Below are 6,896 nucleotides of genomic sequence, written 5' to 3'. Positions count from 1 at the left end.
AGCAGAATAATCCTTGTTGACGAGTCTAGTTGTAACTCTGATACTAAAGTGGTATTGTCACTCCAGTCTTTCATTAGGCAGCCCCCTGAATAGACGACCAATTACATAACGATCATCTGAACAGGAGTGAGATAGCTGTGTCTAATTCTTTGAAGTGGGTGGTGTGTTGGATGCAACAGGAATCAAGCTGTGCGAGTGCACTTTGCTGGGTGCATGCCGTAAATTTACCTGAACAATAATAGTCAGAACACTGAATTATATAATTGGACGTAATATTAACCCTTGTGATACTTTATAGGGATCGGCCGCACATGAAAGAACAATGTATTTCCCGTCTGTCTTGCAATTAAAGGGTTTCTTCCCACAATAAAAGAGAATAAAAATGACTCCAACACTCCAAACATATACACATTTCTTAGAAGCTAACCTTACATTGTCTTAGTCATCCTAATTGTGTACTATAATATGAATAAATAATGGCCCACGTACTAGAACACTATCAGCTACAGTACAATAACAAATCTGCTTTACAAAGGTTATTCAAACATAGTTGAGTTTTGTTGTATGTGAGTCAATCAGGTCATTTCATGCTATGATGGAGTCTTTGGGAATGGCAACGTAAGAGGGGCATATTTATCAATTATTGGATCCTAGACTGGATAATTATAATTTCTTATCGCTGCTATTTGCATTAATAACAAATTATGATGTGTCGGGATGTATTAAAACTCACACGCAGGGACAGGGGCTCCTGTGATATGTATGAAATGGGGGCATATGTATTATCATTTGTGGGCAACCCATGATTATAAGGACTCCGTATCACCGCAATTCGTGGCAATAAGGAATCCTCATTCGCCCGGACGTATCATTAATGAGGTGGCCATTTCTGGGGTTCTATGGCCCTCTAGTGAGCAATAGGAGATCTAAGGGTTTATGTACTGAGCCTTGAAGAGAGATAAAGTGGTTTGAGATAAAGCACCAACCAATCAGCTCCTGTCACTTTAGAAGCTGTTTGAAAAATGACAGTTAGGAGCTGATTGGTTGGTACTTTGGCCCTCATTCAGAGCCACTCGTAAGCGGCAGCTCGTTCGCTCTGAGCGATGTTTGCCAAACTGCGCATGCGTACGGATCGATATACGCATGCGCGAACCAGTCAGTGCGGCCGAAATTCATGTGCTCGCAAAATAGCGAATGCCTGCTAATTTGAGTAATAGGATGAGGCGTATGTGGGTGGTAACAGGGGAAGGTGCTTGAAAACGGGGAGTGGAAATCAGAACGCAGGCATGCTTAAAGGTCAAAACGGGCGTTTTATGGGTGTACATATTTAAAACAGCAGCGTCATTGACCACGTCACTGGGGTTTTTTTTAGCCAGAACTGCTTGCAAAACTGTGGTAGCAAAAACCAACCACAAGAATAGCGAGCAGTTCATTGTAGTCGATTAATCTAATAAATAGCGGACATGACGTCGGATGCGAGCGGCCAGGGGGCGTAGTTTCCCATAAAACGACCGCAAGTTTTGTTCGCTCGTTCAGACCTAGAGGCGTGAACAGACCGCAAACAGCGAACGGTTCATTTGAATAGCCACCCCTATTTTCTGGACGAGCGAGCGCAAATAGCGACCGGCTCTGAATCAGGGCCTTTATCTCCATCCACCTGTTCTCTCTTCAAGGCTTAGTACATAGGGAGCTCATACATATAAGTATACGCACACAATTGTCTAACGGCCCTCATAAACCAGATGGCCTTTTTGCTGATCGAACCTGTACCGCCGATCAGCAGCCATCGATGATCTCCGATCAATCAGGGAATCCGTGAAATTCTTAATGTTAACAATCCTCAATTTGTTGATCACAATCATATTTTGGTAGGGATCTACATATCAGGGAAATCCAACATGTTGGATTTCACCGATGCCCCAACCCCTGTGTCTGGGGATCGGGGAATTGGCCCAATCCATCACAGATGTACGGGAGCCTTTACTCAAAAACTTTTCAGAAACATCCAACGCTTTGTTGAAAGATCCACAAAGCAGCTACTTACGTGCCCATACATCTCTGAGAGTTAAAGTAATAGTCTTCTTTCCGCTTCTATATTGTTCACAGTGAGCTGTTTGTGATGTGGGTACTAAATGAGCTTGTATTATACTGGGTGACATTTAGCACAATCTAGTTCTCATTAACATGAGTAATTAGAGGAGTTTTATTGGCGATATTTGCCATCTTTTATCTCGCTGTAAAGTTTAATGTTCATGGATAATTTCTTTTATTAAAAGAGCGCGGCACAGACCTATTTGTTTGTGAGATAATGAGGTTTTAAACATGTGTTCAGATCTTCAACAAAAGAAGGAATTACAAATCAGCTAATGAGGATAATTATCAGCTGCTCTTTTCTCCGAAGCTGCAGTAGCTGAACAATCAGGATGCTCTCTGTCCTGCGCGGTGCAGCCCTGTATGCCGTATGGAAGCGGCCTCAGTTGTCCACACTTAGGGGCCCGTTTATCAAAAAATATTCCCCCAAATAACCCGTTTTTTTGGGGGGGGGGTAACTGCATATATTTAGTATCCCCCAAATGTATGACAGAGGGAACACAGCAGATATCTCCGGAGCCCTTGTCCTTACAGGTGCTTTTTGTTACATCCAGGCGGTATTATCGCATCCTGCAATGCGATCATGGGTGCTAATATTGTGCCCAGATCGAATTGCAAATACGATCATTACTAAATGGGCTGCATACAGATTCCTTTGTTCGCAGGTAAAAGTGTGATGTCTGTAGAAAGAGAGATAGTGCAGTGAAATCTATAACTACGCTGCTCAGGGTATGGATAAAGCAAACTACAGGCGTAACGGGATGCAGTCAGGAAGCCGACGGACGTAATCCCGACCGCCGGCTTCCCGACTGTCTAATTCTGGCAGGTGTCTAATGACAGGTGTCGAAATCCCGATGCCCGTCATTAGGCCTATGCCGGGAGTCCGACATACGGCTTATCAATCGAAGGTAAGCCGGGTGCGGACAGCCGCGCAGGGGGGGTTAGGTTTAGGGCTCCTGGGGGGGACTTAGGGTTAGGCACTCCCCTGGGAGGTTAGGGTTAGGCTAGGGAAAGGAGGGGTTAGGGTTAGGCACCACCCCCAGGGGACTTAGGTTTAGGCGGCGGGGAAGGGGGGGTTAGGTTTAGACACTTAGAGGGGGGATTAGGGTTAGTCACTTGTGGGGGAGGTTAGGGTTAGGCACCCCTAAGGGAGGGTTAGGGGATAGAATAGGGTTAGGAAATACTTACCTTGGACGATCAGGATTTTCACCCCTGCCGGTATGCCGCTGTTGGGATTTGAATCATACTGATCCCCGAGTAACTGTCTCTGGATGAGCCCACACAGCCACCGTGCAGTCAGAGGAGGCAGAGCCTCCCCTATCGTTAATGATTAAAATAATACATAGAATATACTTATGACACATATTCTGTATCATATGTATCTGCTTTATATTATTCTGTAGGACAGACGAAGAGTGTAATATTATGTTATGTTTGGAAAGCACTGAGAGCGGTGCCTCCCGCTGTGTATTGTAAAAGATAGGAAGCGGGGGGCGGGGACTAGCCACGGGCAGTAAAAGCCCATTGAAAAATAGCAGTAGAAGCGGCACCTATAGATATGCCTCAGTGACAGGGACACGCTTTCAGCCCACATCAAAGCACGCCCCTGTCACTGAGGCGGATGTGATTGGCCATCAGCTCTGACAGTGACTGTACCCGGCTGTCACTGTCAGTGTTGAACTCTGTGGGAGAGTGTCAGTGTGAGACTCCGCAGGGCCCAGGCAGCATGTGAGTGTTTGGTTACATACATTAAAAAAAACATGACACTGACAGTAGTGGCTATTTTATAGCCCAAGTCTTCCATTTACTTAATAGCGCCGCACTCCGCTATGAGGTAAACAGCAGTGGTAGCGGGAGGCGATGGCTGTGGTAGCGAGGAGTCGGTGCGACGGTAGCGGGCAACCAGGCGGTGGGACTCGGTAGAGAAGATTATGGCTGCAGCGTTACCCATTTCAAAAATGGCACCGCAGAGCCATTTTTGAAGTCCAAGATGGCCGCCGTTCAATAACAGCTTGAGGCGTCATCGCCCCCTCTCCCCCCTCGGCTGGCTTACATAAGCCAGCGCTAGGCAGCAGCATGCCAGTCAGCCAGAAGGGAAGGAGCAGTGAAGAGCTCCTGAAGATAGAAGACGACCGAAGTCCTAGTGGGCGGTGGCCTTGTAAAAGAGCTTAAAGGCTGCCGCCCACTAGGTGAAGACACTGTATAATAAACTTTTATTAAACAATCAAGTCTCTTGTATTTATTTCAGTATTTTCTTTACAGGCGGACTACAGGTGCCAGCAGGCCGTTGCTGTCCGGGCATGTAGGCACTTGTGGTTCTCCAAGTGCCGGCATGCTGGGGCAGGCTTGCTGGGACCTGTAGGCCACCTGTAAAGAACAATATTATTATAACATAACCCTGGTTGCGGTGGGTGTAGGGCATAGCACTGGGCTTTCAGCTCAGTGCTGGATATTGCTCGGAAGGGGGGAACCCAATTTTAATTTTTTAATTTATTGGGATCCCCGCTTTCCGAGGAATTCCAGCACTGAGCTGACTAGCTTAGGGGTGATTAATGTGATGGCAGGGGGACCCCACACTGAGTGTACCCCCTGCTATGCCATTATCCCCATGGCTGGTTCTAGTTACTGTAAATAAGGGGAACCCTACCCTTTTTTTAAAAAAAATTATATACGGGGGGTTAATCAATCAGTGCCTCCCCAGCCATTGACCTCAATGTACGTCACAACCACGAGGCCACCCCAGTGACGCCACTGCTTAAGCCTATGGGTGGGCCAGGGGCCAAGCTAGGCGTTCTTCCAACCATTGCCAAGATCAGCTTTCGATGTTTGCCTGAGTCTTAGTGAGCATTATATTAGTGAGCCAGGAGCCAAATTATATTTGTGGAATATCTCCTAAAAACATCCATTTTTGGTGGGTACTCACAAAGTTAAGGATCCCCCGGATGTACCAGGCAGGGATCGAAGCAGATATCTCCAATATCCGCCGCGTTTCCTCCATTTCCAACAGAAGAAGCCTCCCCATCAGTTACTATGGGGGCTGTTGCCTCTGTCGGATGTACCAAGCTCCGGAATATGAAGCCCCAACAGCTAACGCTGTTATCCCATTGTAGCCTATGGGTTATATTTGCAGAATTTTTGGGAGAGGGATCCGTAGGATCTAAAGATGGTGTTAGCGGCTGGGACCAAGCTTCGGAATACTGGTTGTACAATAATTGAAGACCATTTCTTTACTTGATACTATGACTAAGGGGCCTATTTATTAAAGTATATTTGCTGCATATCGCCCGACAACACCCATTTTCCATCTCCGATATCTGCTGTGGACCCTCCATTTCCGACAGCCGCCGCAGCCCCCTTTGGTTGCTATGGAGACTGCTGCGCTGGTCGATTTATCAAGCTCCGGAATGCCTATTGTAGCCTCAGTCCCCGGTTGATCTGGATTGCGCATGCGCCAATGTCCTTCGCAGCTGAGAGGGCAAATGAGAAAGTCATGTGACTGCAATGCGATCACATTATTTCTTAGTGGGACTGAATTAGAGGTGGACGCAGTTCGGATCAGTGCTGTGTCTTCAGTCGATGCGGATATGAGAACATATGCAAATGCCACAGGTGACGTCTTCTGTGATGAGGCGCTCCCCACCGGCTTCTTAGATGCACTGCGTGTGCCTGAAGATGTAGCGTCAGATGAACATTGCTTGGACCATCGGAATGTCTGCCACAACTAAGCTGCAGAGGACAGTGAATCTGTGTTGGAACGGAAGACGCATTCACTGACTTCAACACGCCCCAAAACGCCGGTAACACATCTGCGTTTTACCCGCACTTCCCCGCCGAAACCCCCAAATGCCTGCAGTCAGTCAATCAAACTACGTCTGAAGCAGCACTGCGACCAGCATTGCAAGACCACTGCGATACATACGCAGACCACAGAACATCAGCGACTTGCGACCGAAACTGCGTCCACCTATGAATCAGACCCTGTTATCACCGGGATGGGCTCCTATCGGAACCCCTGAATGGTACATCCTAGCCTATCATACGCAAATTGCGCCGATAAGGAATCTTTATTCTATTTTCGTCATAGCTCGCAGCGAGGATTTATTTGCAAAGTGATTGGCAGGCAGAGACCATTTGTGGGCGGTGGTGACTTAAACGTGACCATTTTCGGGTCGGGTCTGTAACTGCGATCCTGTATGCAAAAGAATGGCTCCGGCGTCTCAGATCCCACGGCAATCCTGAGCGACCGCAAGGTTACTGAAAACTCCGATGATCGACTGCTCTGCGACTGAGCATGCGTCTTTCTACGCGGTTGCTTAGATTTTATGAAGCTACTGGTGGGCGTCTCAATACCAATCCGCGCCGCTGCGACATTTGCAGATTCTCACACAGCTGCGGCGACCACATATTATGAATTAGGGCCTATTCTATACACTGCCAGGTGTCTTCTCCCTGCATCACCTTTGTACAGAAAGCACATGTACTCCCCTCTGCTATACACAGTATGACTGGTGCATGTACTCACCTCTGCTATACACAGTATGACCGGTGCATGTACTCACCTCTGCTATACACAGTATGACTGGTGCATGTACTCACCTCTGCTATACACAGTATGACTGGTGCATGTACTCACCTCTGCTATACACAGTATGACTGGTGCATGTACTCACCTCTGCTATACACAGTATGACCGGTGCATGTACTCACCTCTGCTATACACAGTATGACTGGTGCATGTACTCACCTCTGGTATACACAGTATGACTGGTGCATGTACTCACCTCTGCTATACACAGTATGATTGG

This window comes from Taudactylus pleione, unplaced genomic scaffold (assembly GCF_031769625.1).
Source record: "Taudactylus pleione unplaced genomic scaffold, aTauple2 ptg000061l, whole genome shotgun sequence".
Taxonomy (NCBI): Eukaryota; Metazoa; Chordata; class Amphibia; order Anura; family Myobatrachidae; genus Taudactylus; species Taudactylus pleione.
This window is presented reverse-complemented; position numbering follows the sequence as displayed.